Source organism: Astatotilapia calliptera, chromosome 8 (genome assembly GCF_900246225.1).
Source record: "Astatotilapia calliptera chromosome 8, fAstCal1.2, whole genome shotgun sequence".
Classification (NCBI taxonomy): domain Eukaryota; kingdom Metazoa; phylum Chordata; class Actinopteri; order Cichliformes; family Cichlidae; genus Astatotilapia; species Astatotilapia calliptera.
In genome coordinates this window covers 3,653,138-3,666,756 of record NC_039309.1, presented here as the reverse complement: position 1 = coordinate 3,666,756, position 13,619 = coordinate 3,653,138, and the positions used below count along the sequence as shown (strand labels likewise).

The 13,619-nt window shown below is 37.8% G+C and overlaps 1 pseudogene; it reads right to left on the bottom strand.

Moving 5' to 3' along the window:
• Positions 1-740: 740 nt before the first annotated feature.
• On the bottom strand, positions 741-10,334 carry LOC113028017 (UDP-glucuronosyltransferase 2B31 pseudogene; annotated as a pseudogene).
• Between the last annotated feature and the right edge of the window lie 3,285 nt (positions 10,335-13,619).

The window sequence follows — 13,619 nt, the reverse complement described above, 5'->3', positions numbered from 1 at the left end:
TTCTGTATTTTCATTATTGTTTGCACATTTCACTAAGCTTTTGATATGTCCCTAGCAAAATATGAAGAAAATCTGACTATGAAAAATTTCTTTTCATAGTCAGATATTGCTCACCATTGGAAGTTTAATATTGCATCACTTACTTTGTATTAGCATTAAGTGACAGTGACAGCACCAGAGTGATTTGAATCAAATAGACAGTCCTAAAACCTTTGTAGTTTATGGAACAGGCCAAAAAGAAAAATACTCTGTCCCTATATTAGGATGCAGGATCTTTGGAGGATAAGTTAGTGTAAGGATGTTTTTTTTATTGTGTTCCATATTTACTTTTTACTTTCTATCCATCCATTTTATAACAGCTGGGCCCAGGTCGCGGGGGCAGAAGCCTAAGCAGAGAAGCCCAGACCTCCATCTTCCTAGCTACCTCCTCCAGTTTGTCCAGGAAAACATCAAGGTGTTCCCAGGAAAGCCAAGAGATATAACTGCAACAGAATGTCCGGGCTGGCTTTGTTCATTATTTGTTCCTTTTAGGCTGAGCAGCAGTAAAGAACGACTAACCCAGGAGAAATCTCAAGTAAGATTTGGTCTTTTCATATGATTGGGTAAAGACAAGAAAAATCTAGAATATCAATATGTCTGTGAAGGTTCTCAGTCATCCAGGTCATCGTAGTCAAAGAAGCTTGCAAAGAAAAGCGTCTGGACTTCTTTAAGTTACTTGAAAACGTAAAGAAGGTAACGTAAAGAAGTCCAGACACTTTTCTTTGCAAGCTCCTTTGACTAGAATATCAATATAACATTTTAATTGGATCCATCTTCATTCGAGGAGTCACTCTTGCTTTGGTTTCCTCCTCCTGCACATTCGAAGCCACGTGAATCGTATGACTGCCACTACACAGGCTGTCAGCATAAACAAGATGACCAACAAAAAGCTTATAACATCCACAGAATGATACACATACCAGGGCATCTTATAAGACTCGGTGCGTAAATGTGCAGCTCCTTTGTGCCTCATAACAAACTCAATCCAGTAAACTGCAGCATCCAGAGGATGCATTGGTCTGTCTCGGTGGAGAGCAGACAGATGCTTCATGTTGTTTCTGTAGGAGGGATTGTTAAGAACTTCTTGTAGGACTTTGAGGAAATTCTGCTGGGTGACTTTTGTTACATCCACCATTTTAGCAGCTCCTCGAACTTCCATTCGCAAAATGTTTTCAAACTGGTCAAACAGCAGGGGAATGCCAATAATTGGCACACCATGGTACATGGACTCATAGATCCCATTGGTGCCACCATGAGCCACAAAGGCTTTTATCTTTGGGTGACCCAGCAAGTCGTTTTGGGGCATCCATTTCACCAGAAGGGTATTGTTCCCCACATTGTTGGGGCATTCACCAGCATGCCTCCATACGACCTTTTGAGGAAGCTGAGCAAAGGCAGCTGCGATTTCTGAAGTTATTTCTATTGGCAAACCATTCACCAGCGTCCCCAGAGACATCAGGATGAAGCCGTGTTCTCCTGAACTTTCAACAAACTCCTCCAACTCTGAAGGTAAGGCCTCAGCAGGCTTACACTGAAATCCTCCAATGTAGACAATGTTCGGCATGGTAGGCCTGGGGAATTCGAAGACAAAGTCCACTCTCATGAGCCACAGGTCTACTCCTTGAAGAAGCTGATAGAAGTTCACATCTGGGCCTAAGTACTTTTCTACCATTCTATCATAGGGAGGACACACTATAAACTTGTCAATGCAGGTGTTGAGGAAGTAGTGGAATGTGTTTTTGACTCTTTCAAAAAAGGTCATCTTGTCAGATATGGCATTTCCAGAAGTTGGGACATATGACGTTGGTGATGGAGCAACCACAAAATGACCTTCCCCACTGGTGATCCATCTGATGTTAAAAACAACTGGAAGCTTTAGTTTGTGGGCCACTATAACTCCAACAGGAAGTCCAGGGTCCATAAGAACCAGGTCAAAATTAGAGTCACGTATCTTCGACATTAGAGTCTTGTTCTCAAATATTTCTACACCTAACAGACTAGCTTGTTGGTGGATTTTTGATAATGAACCTATCATTTCCCAGTAGAACTTTATGAAGGCCATCAAAGATGCCCCTTGTTTTTTGATTTCCAGTATCTTGACCAGGAAAGCTACATAGAAGTCCTGCTCCTCTATGCAGACAGCCTCTGGTAAGGTGACAGTGATGGAGCTGTAATGTGGTGCCTCTTCTTTGACATACCAGCTAGTGGCTGTGCGGACCACAGTGACTTCATGGCCTTTGGCGTGGAGGCTCTGGATCAGCAGGTTCATGTTCACCCAATGGCTGCCATCAACAGGGAACACCAGAATCTTTCCACCCTGGACAGGACTTGGAAGTAGTGACAAAGTCACGCCCAGAAGAAACAGAGAAACTCCTGGAATGCTCCCCATGGATCAAGTCTGAGGAAAACCATAGAACAATTATAATTTAACTGTTAAGTTCACAGTCAATGTTGCAAGTATGATTGTACAAGTGATGCATAAATGACATCTTGAATTTCTTCCAACTGGCAAACTTATTTAAGTTGCAGGACCCACCAGATTACAGAATTATTGATTGAGTTGAAAGGGTTGTCTTTTTGAATGGTGCTACTTAGATAGCTTTCTTATTTCTAAGCAGGTAGTTAAAATTGCCTAAACCTGGCAGGTGTGCAAAAATAAAGGTAAAAAATAAAAAGAGAAGAAAAACAAATACTAGTTCAAAACAAAAAAACCCCCACAGGACTCTAATCACAATGTCCTGGCAGACAATACCATGTCTTTACATGGATTTTGTAGGTCTTGGGCGAACAATTGTCTCTCAGCATCTAATACTGTTGCAAAAGTTTTGAATATAATGGTAAGATATGTATTACCATATAATGGTAAGACAGGCATGCACTGTGTCATGACCTGATATGAATGAATGCATCCATGTATGAAGGTTAAATACTTCAAGTCAAAGTCAACTTAATTGTGAGTTCTGCTCTATGTTCAGGACATACACAGAAATCAAATGTCATATCCTCCTGATCCACAGTGTGCATACAGATACAGATTCGAAATTACATATTAGGTCTCAGCATATTAAAATGAATTACACAAGATACATTAAAGCCTAGATTCTATTATTGCTTTCTATGCACAAATACATTTGAGGCTTACAAGAATTCTTAAAGGTATATACGCTATTGCATTTCTTTATGTAAAAATATAAAGTATCAATGATTTATTAAAAGCCTCCATCAATTATTGCAAGTGAGGAAACATCAGAATGAAAGTCCTTCATGTAAAGTAAAGGCTAAGACATGGAGCATCTTTTTGAGAGCAGATAACTCTGAGTGGGTAAAGAGGTGAGGGAGGAAGTTCACTATCACGACAGCCTGGCTGATGAAACCTGGTGGAACCACCCAGAACTTTTCTCTGGGGTCACGAGACTAAAAAAGCTGTGTGAGGGGTTTGTGGGATCACCCGCAATACTAACAGTTTTGTAGAGGGAGGGAGAAGATTGAGGCCCCAGATAGCTTCCCTGCTCCATTTACTATATTCTGTGGCTCAAGGTGGTTGAGTCTTCAAACCACACAGAGATGCAGCTGGTGAAGATGCTCTCAATCATGCCTCAGTAGAAGGTGCACATGATGGGTACTAGGGCTGTCACTTGTCTAGATTGTTTTCACTGCACCACATACTAATTGAGATACCTCACTTCTGTAGTATGTCTCATCATTTTTGCTGTTGAAACCCACCATAGTTGTATCATCAAATCAAATCAAATCACTTTTATTGTCACGTCACATCACTGGTACAGCACATGTGAGTGAGATTCTTTTCTGCAAGCTTCACAAGCAACAGTGGTGTGCAAAACAAAGAAATGTAAGAAACAAGCCAATTATAAGAGCAGGAATGTGAGAATTATGAGAATAAATATATGTACAATTTCAGGATGTGCACAATAATGTATGTATGTGTGCCAAACTTTGACAATATCCCTATAAAGTTGCATCACTGCATATTGTTTAGTTTGGACTTTGTTAATTTGACTGAACGCCAAAAATAAATATAAATAAACCATAAATAAACCTGCAAATCTAATAAAGAGGTTATTGCTGTAGTGTGGGGTATGGTTGTGGGTCAGCAGAGTGAAGAGAAGACGACTCAGCAGACATCCCTGCTTGATGTGCTGTTGTTGACCTGAACTGCTGGTGGCCTCTCAGTGAGGAAATCCAGCAGTTAAATACAGGGGGAGGTGTTTCCAAGTGTCTATTAGAGACCCAATACTGTACTTGTGTCTTGGCAAAGACAAACACAATAAACTATTACTCAAGAAACACAAAAAAGGACCGAAGGCTCTGTATAAGCAAGACAGAGAAGAGCCATTGTGTCTAAATATGCCACTTTCTTGGTGTGTGTCAATCAGTCCATGGCTGTTTTTGCCCTGGGCCAAAATAAAATGTTGGCAAAGCTATAAGAGTATAATGCATCTAACTAGTGCACACAGTGACTTTCCACTACAGTTGGTGTTTTATGCACATTTTGAGTCATCTGGAAGATCTGCACAGTATCAGTGCACTGTAAAACCTAATAAGTTCACAGAACTCAAAAATTGTTGTGTAACAGATTACACAACAATTTTTTAGTTGTGTTTTTAAAAGTTTTAAGTTTAACTAAAATAAAAATTATAGTTGCAGTTGCCTTAAATTACCTCAATGTTAACTCATAAATGTTGATATTCCTCAACTTATAATTAGGGAGTAATAAACTCAAAATGTTCAATATTTTTCAACTTAATTAAGGTGGGAAATACACTCAAAATATTTTAGATATTGCAACTCATACGATGTGGGAAATAAACTCAAACTTTTTCATATCTTCTAACTTATAATATGGGAAATAACCCTTAAAATCTTCAATATTTTTAAAATACGGTGTAAAATACACTTACAAATAATTCTAAACTGCCCAGTAAATTATAATCAGCTAAAAGTGTTAGAAAACATGAAATTACACATACTAACAATTTAACAACTTTTTATTAAACACAATGTGCTTTTAAAAAGGCACAAACAACAGAGCTCACTCATAAAAAAGTGCTTCATAAATAAAACAAGAGAAAAAGACTCCAAGGGTCTCCATCTCAATTCTAAAATTCAATAACATTTTCAGTATTAACAGCAATTGCAGCTATTAGAACATTGAGGCATTTAACACTTACTGTACCTTGACAGCTGCAGCTCACTTTCTTTTTTAAAAATACATAAAAACAAACAGTACTGTTTCCACTGCTGTACTTATAGGGAACAAACATCAAGGCAGTGCATTTACGTGTTAGGCAACAGAACATTAAACATGAATAGTGCATGAACTGAACAGTCATTCATCTTAAATGTGAGGTAGAAGAGGCAAATGATTAGGAAAAAAACAAACAAAAAAAGCTTCCTCAATACTCAGCTCAACAAGTAGTCAATTCTGAGTGATTCACTCATTGAACAAATCATTCTTCAGCATCAGTAGATGCCCTTTCAGTGGTTTGTTGTCCTCAAGGCACATCACAACCTTCTGGATAAATGTGAATGTAAGCTCAGGTTTCTTTGGGTATTGTAGGTCTAGTGCATAGATGTACCCAAAGAGCAGGAGAAATGACTCAGCCAGATTTGTGGGACCATTCACAAGTATTTCATCCTCAACGACAATGCAGATGCTTTCGGGACTGAAGAGGGCCGAATCAGTAGAGTCATCCGTGACAACTGTCAGCAGAGCCACAGGAGTGTCAGTGAGGTCTGGACCATCTGCTGACTGCAAAACAAAAATAATATAAGAATGAGTTCAGCCCCACAAGGACACAAATCATGCTACTGATTAGAGGTGTGAATCTTCAGAAGTCACACGTTTCTTTTAGGATTATAATGTCAACGATTTAATTTGATATTGCGATACATCATGATGCATTACAATAATCTTAATTTGGGTTTGGTTTTAAATGTTTTCAATAAATATATGCCAAGATATTTGTTTTTGTTATTTACCAAACATTTCTCTGACCACAACATGGCACCTCCAAAAAAATAGAACACTTGAATTTTAAAAGGGAGATAGTTTTTATCTGTGGATTTGTTTTTGTTTAATAATCTTTCAACTATTTTCATGTTTTCTGGTTTATGCGTAACAATCTTATTCAACAATAGTTGATATATGGGAGAAAACAAGTCAAATGAGGACTGTGTTGAACCTCCTTCCTGATATACACCCTGGTTCTCCTTGAGTTCTGAGTGATGTCATATGTTTGACTGAACAGCTAGGCAAAGGGGTTGATGCTGAGGCCAGTACACTTACATCACAAGTCCTGAATAACGTGGAGGCATCTTCACGCAGGTACACAGGAAGTGCACGAAGGACGAGGGCCCGTCTTGTATTTACATCATGCTGTTCCTAGATGAACATACAATATCTATTAGAATAGTATTTACACAAATGCAGAGTAAAAACAAAGTGTTGGATAGCCATGTTCTGATTGTCATTGTTATAGATCAGGGGTGTCCAAACTTTTTGTGTAACGGGCTAAACTTGTCAATCTAGAAGGGTAACCCAAAAAAATCTAAAAAATTTGAATTTTTAATTCAGGGCAAAATTCTCTAATTTCTTTGTATTTATTTTTTATTTAAATTAGGACAAATTATAAAACTCACCCACTGACAACTGGTGAAATGTTGACTCTCTGTAGCTCTTTGCAGTCTGATATCTGTAAACAATATGTGCACAAAGATGACTTATTAATGTTCAAAAACATTTTTTGCACAGCACACACGCATGTAGTCAGCTGATCTCATCTGATGCAGATCTGCTCCTTGATCAAGTGACATTTGTCCGGATTTTTGGCACGAGTGACTTCGAATCAGCATCGCAGCTGGATGGCCCGATTTACATACCCAGCGCAGCTGATTCTCACCACAATAATTTACTAAGATTATATGCACTCCTGTTATTAAGTCCAGTTCAGTCTGTAAATGTTAACCGTTTCGAACTAATGTTGATAGGTGTGTTGCTAAGCTTAATAACTTAAATAACAAACTTGAAATTTACCCGTCCTATTTTCCCCTTTATTGTTTTTTTCTCTGTGCTGTAAATCTTCTGTCTAAGAAGAAATCTGAGGCTGCTGTTCTGAAAATAGGATACCAAAGCTTTTTCTGAATGAATCGATAAAGATCCATTTATGGAAAGCTGTGATGAAGGCAGTTTTGTCTTTAATTATATTCAACAATATAACATATTCGACCACTTTTAAGTGATTTTGTGATCTTTAATACACTAAAGTTAAGGGTATTTACCTAATTTCTAGTAAGTGGCCCTCAGTGAAAAAAGTTTGGACACCCCAGCCTTACAGGTTAGGGAGTATTTGTGATCCGCACAGTCTGCATCAATGATTCTTTCTTAGCCTGGGAGCAGAACGCGGCTCTTTATTTTCATTTCATTTCAATTTATCTAGCAAAGATCGATAGGGTCTGGCTTAAAGGTGTCAAGGAGGCGCCTCAGTCTGGTTGAGCCTTGTCGAATTAGCGTGAACAATTTAGCTGAACGTCGTTCGTAGCACCGAGTTCGACCAGTGTATAATGTTAGGCTGAATCAGGCGATGCATTTTTCCGCAAGCCTTGACTTGTAGAGCTCGCTTAGTGGAATACCCCTCTAAACTGTTAAAAGGATTTCGAGATTATCTCACAACCACACATTTGAGACTACGAAAAAATACAAACGTGTCTAATTACCATAATGATAACACACTCACGTTGTTTATTATTGTTCGCTTCATGCTAGCACACACACACACAGCTCAACAGCGTAAACTACTGACTGTGTAACACGGACACTTATTGAAATAAGTATACTCACAATACGCACGTGCATTACCGGCGAATACGACAACCGGTAGAAACGGACAGTAGAAAGTTTTAGTAGAAAGTTCAAACGCATGGAGCTAGAACTGCCAACCGTCAACTTCCCGGGCAAGAATACAATGCATTATGGGAAATGTTGTCCCCCACGGAAAACCGCCAAAACGTTACACCATTCTAATTTGAAATAACATTACGTATTTGTCACATTCGAAAACTTCTAAAATTACAATTACTTGGATTCGAATTCATTTATAACAAACATTCACTGTGCACAAAGTACGAATATATTTCCAGTAAAAAATTAAAAAAGAATGTTTATCTACATTAACTTTAAACAAAACAAAAACACGTAGACTTACCAAATTTAGGGCAGTTGATGAAAAAAAATAAGGTGGTGGGTTGAAGTTGGGGACTCTTAATCCACACGGGCTGGCCAAATCTTCCCCGCATCAAGGTAAATTCAAGATGGCTGACTCAGCTTTCCTGAGGGAGCGACAAGACTCCACCCACCAGAACGTCACTAAACTAAGCTTCTTAAACTTTTTGAGCTTTCCAAAAAAATTAGCTAAAAAATATTGAGCCCTATTCAATTAAAGCTGCATAAAAGCCAACAGAGCTCAATACTTTATAGTTTGCTCAACTACAAAACGACATTTGAGTGTTATGAGCTTATTAGTTATGAGCTAGGACAACTGTTAGGGATTACAGTGTGGAAAATCTTCCACAACACTTAATGTAGGATATATAGTGTGTCACTCCTTACAGAACATTGATAGTGTAATAATGCAATGACACAGTCACATCCAGCAACAACTCATTTAAAAAACTAAATGGAAACGATATTTGTAAAGTGAAATACGTCTCTTCAGAGATAACCCAATCAATAATCAATTGGTTTCTATGTAAACGTGTCTTCTTTTCTAAATGTCTTTTCCACAACTTGAAAAGATCTCATTTCACCTTGAACATTTCAGCCGACTTTCTGAGGTTGTGAGCTGTCTGCCAAAGCTGTCTAAAGTTTTATTTGTTTTGTTTTTGTGTTTTTTTTCCGGTAGCATGTACTTCAGACAGCTCCAAAAAGCTTGACTTTGGCCAAACAGGGCCAAATCATAACATTATTTAGTCCAAAAACAACATCCATGGACAACTGATGATTACTGGTTTTGCGCCTGGAGGTCCCTGTCATCATAATGGTGGTCTATTTGTTATTAAATGACCATACTATACTTCAAAGGTTGTATTCAATGTACAAAGCACCTATAGTGTGCCACTGGTGAGCTCACACTGCGTGTATTCAAAACACTGCATTTAAAATGACTTGGAACAGTTTAATAACATCACTGTCTGAGCGACCAACAACAACAAGAGAAGAATTTTTGCCAGATGTCAGAGATCAGTGGAGCTTTTTACTCTGCGTATGTGTTGAATCACTTTAAAACTCGAGCAGTTGATTAATATATGTCTGTTTCTCTTTCTGTGCAGTGACTTTGTGTCTGCAACAATCGTGTAACATAAAGTCGCAGAATCTTAGAGGTATGTGGCTGACATCATTGTGGAGGCAGATGCCCCCACAAGATCTTCTCTGGTTATTAAAATAATGGTTTGTCACATTCTGCTCATAAATGCACACTGTGTGCATTAACTCTAAATATACAGTTCTGTGTAATATAGCATTTTAATTCTTCTTTAAGCCACATTTCCTGTTGTTTTCTGCAGCTATCATTTGTAAATTAAACCATACTAAAAACCACTAAATGCCCAACCTGTGCTCTATTTATTGCTACATTTAACAGAGGTTAAGTAACACCCACACCTCTTTGAACTCTGACTGGATTGGATCATGACATCATACCTAGAAAGATGCATCACTGCATATTGTTTAGTTTGGACTTTGTTACTTTGACTGAATCTGTCCAGGCACACATAATACTTGCAACAAACTCAGAGCTTTTTGGAGTAGTTTCTGCTATAGGAGCTCCCTCAAGGATCACTTTGCCATAACGAGATCACACACAGGCTAACCTCACTGTGTAACATGAAATGTTGCAACAAATCAAAGTTCAGGGGGTGTATGTATGTCCTGAGTAATGCCTGCAGTCTCTAATCTCGTCATCTACATTTAGCAGGGATTTTCTAACAAGCTAAAAACACCAAAGAGGAAGAAACATGCCCTTGTATTCAGTTTCTTTTCTGAATGCCAGCTGCTGAAGAAAAAACAACTAAGTCTTCTGAGTTTATTTCGGAAGTGCTGAGTAAGCATTTATAATAGTTTAACTGTTACTGTGAAGGATAGAAAGTGTTGTAACCTACCTTAAATGCCTGAGAATGTGGACAAAAGTACTTTGGATCCTCTCTGAGAGAAAGGAGCTCAGCTTCAGAGTGCAGGAGAAAAGAACCCAAATCCTAATTACTGTGTTGCATAAGGTGGGAGGAGTGTGTAACCCGTGGGTTTCATATGCATGTGCGCAGTTTAGGGTTGGGAGAGGAAAGGGAAGTAGTCTTCCTACAGAGCACATACTCTGTGGCACACACACAAAAACTGTGGAGTAACACAATATCTTCTTAAACAGAATAAAGCCAGTGTGGTCTTGATCTGTATGAGCTCAACCAGTGAGATATCCCTGTTCCTAGAAAGTAAGAACATTCCAATGACAAAAGAAAAAACCTGGAATTGCAAATTCTGGGAGTTTGCAAAAGCTCTCGGCATTCTCAGGAAATAACCTTGAGAGAACCAATAGGTTGACACTGGAGCAATGCACACAGCAGCCCTCACAGCTTCCTGTGACCTTAGTGGAACAATACAAAAAATAACATTTTAAAGAGGTGCAACATTTATACAGTTTTTAATATGATTGCATTTGTATAGTAATCAGTGTTAATCCCAACACCACAGTGCTGCTGATATACAAGGTAAAGACAGAATCAGACTCATCAGAATGAATGCCTGTTTAATCTATAAAAGTAGCATAAATATATATCCTTTAATATCTGGGAACATGTGAAGCTTTTTAGCTCTCGAAAAAAGTGTGGAAAATTACTAGAGGTCAAATAATTACCCCTCGAATGGAAATTCATAGTGATTAGACTGCACCTGCAGGGTGCGCAGCCGCTACTGACTTTACCTACTTAATTCTCATAATTACTTACACACAGCCATGGCTAATGGATCAAACCAAAGACGATACCTATGCCATAAAATATGAGCATAAATGTGATTTATTTGTGTGCATGAAATGGGAGACATGAGCTTTCTTGATACTAGCAGCAGGGGCTGAAAGATTCACGTTGAATTTTGACTGCTATTCGGTGTTGCTCTTGCATTTTAGTTTCTTGGAGTCAGAAATAATCATGTAGTGGATACATGTGTTGGTACACGTGTCAAAAGCCAGCCACTCTCCAAACTTTGAGTCTTAAAAAAATGTAAAAGTACAAGTTATAGAAAACGTCTCCCATGATGCAGTTGTTATAAAGGTAGACCTTACCCCCAGAAAACAAAAAAAGGTTTCATGTATCAAGCTGTAAACATCTTTCCTTCTGCTGTAAAGTCTGTGAGGACTGGCTCGCGTTTGGAGACAGCAGAGGAACTGCAGAAGTTGCACATGTAAACATGTAAACACTTTCTTATTCATTTTTGAACCTTATAATCCTCCCACTCACCCACTCCTGTAAACCACTATTGCCCATTGATTAAAATATATCTAAAAGATATATCTAGTGTTCATTTTAATTTCAAATCAAAACCCACAAGTGTTGAGCAGTCAACACCACCGTTTAGGGTTTTTCCCTTATACCAACTTCAGTATTCAAAGCACAGATTCAGACCACCAGAGTTTCATATGAAACAAATGAAATAAAACAGCAAAATAATTTAGAGTTTGGTTTCTTTTTCTCTAATCAATACAAGGTACCAGGTTTTTTAGGGGCTAAATGTTGATCTTGTTTGTAAAATGGTGTTGATATCAGCGAAATAATCAGCTGTAAAACTCTGTAGATTTGAGGGAACTGTGGAATAAGGTTGAAATGAATCAAGGCAGTAAAAGTTCATTCAAACAATGAAAGGGTTTCCTCTTATGAGCTGTGACCATGGAGCTGGTAACATTCATACTTTTAGAGTCTGTGTGTGAAAAATGACCGAATGTGGTCTTAGAAACCGAGGACGTTTCCAGGATATTTCAGATGGGTAGCCATGAGCACAATGCTCAGCCGAAATGCAGAAATTATGACACAAAATTTAGCTTTAGCAAAATGTTTATTACATACCCACAGTAAATGTTCTTTAAGTAAAAAAACTCCTTGTGCTGATGATAATTATTGATTTATTGGTGTGTATATCATGTCAGTGTTGCAGCTGGAGATGATTATAATTACTTATATACTGCTGTTTAGCTTTGTCTACAATGTTACAGCATCATATATTAGTGGCTTTATGTTTCAAAATCTGTTAATTAAAGTGTAACTGATGCTTTGACATAAATTCAGATTAGACTTTTTTTTTTAATTTTATGCAATTATATAAAAAAGGAATTACTGTTTTGGTAAAACACCAATAAAAAATACTCCATGTAAAAAGTCAGTAATAAACTCGAATCATATTTAGGAGAAATGTAATGGTGCTGAATTAATAAAATAATAATACAGCAGTAATTGCTTATGAAAAGCTTCTTATGATGCTCTTGTTCAGCAGCCTGATTGATGTGAGAATGTGTTACCTGTCCAAGCCTGCAGAGATGTGTCTAACATTTTCTGCCTTTTTCTCTGTCCTAACCAATGACTGTATTTCAGAACAGGAACCACGGGAGGATTCAGCCTGAAGACTCACTCTGTTTAATTATTAAGCATTAGGCTTCCTGATGGTTTGGTCCTTTGTTGATAAGTTTCAAATGCTGTGCTTAAAGCTTAGTCAGACAAATTAAGCCAACCTTTACCTCCTCCCACTATCAATGGGATAATTGTATATGTTTACTCATGCATCACTGTGCAGCACAGCACATAACAGCAGACAGTCTACGCAAGGATAACACAAAAACTGCATGACATGCTATTCACTTTTCTTAAGTTTATTGGAGAATTACTTATTGAACTCATTTTGGTAGCTAACTGCAAGGTGAAAGACAAAACATACAAACCACGTGTGTTTACATGTGGAAAACATAAATGTGTTCAATATGTAAATAAAGTTTTTTAATAATAAGAAATGTCTTATAATATATGTTAAAATCCCATGCAACACATACAACAATGCAACCTCAAACTTCTTAATGTGTTTTAATTTCATAGACTACACATGCAGAAATTCCTGCCCCTTTCACACAAAATGTGGAAATATGTTTGTTTTGAATTGAAATTTCATGTTTAAATGACTAAGTCTTCTGAGAATGTCTTGCTGAACTTATTTTCAATCTATTGCACCTGTCAGTCACCTGCTGTCCTATCTGAAATTCTTAAAAGTAATTTGTTATTTAGATATGACTGAAATACAATAAAGAAAAACTGGTACATATTAGATAATTCATTTTGAAATATTAAATCTGAAGAAATAGAAGCTATTTTGACTGCTCTCTTTTTCACCATAGCAGGAAGCTCCCCATCTTTGATTTGGCACATTTCTGTTACAGTGGATGCTCTTTCTGGAGCAACTCCCCCCCCCCCCCCCCCCCCCCAAAAAAAAAAAGAAAAACAAACTTATAAGCATTGCAGCAACAATAGTATTCCAGGAC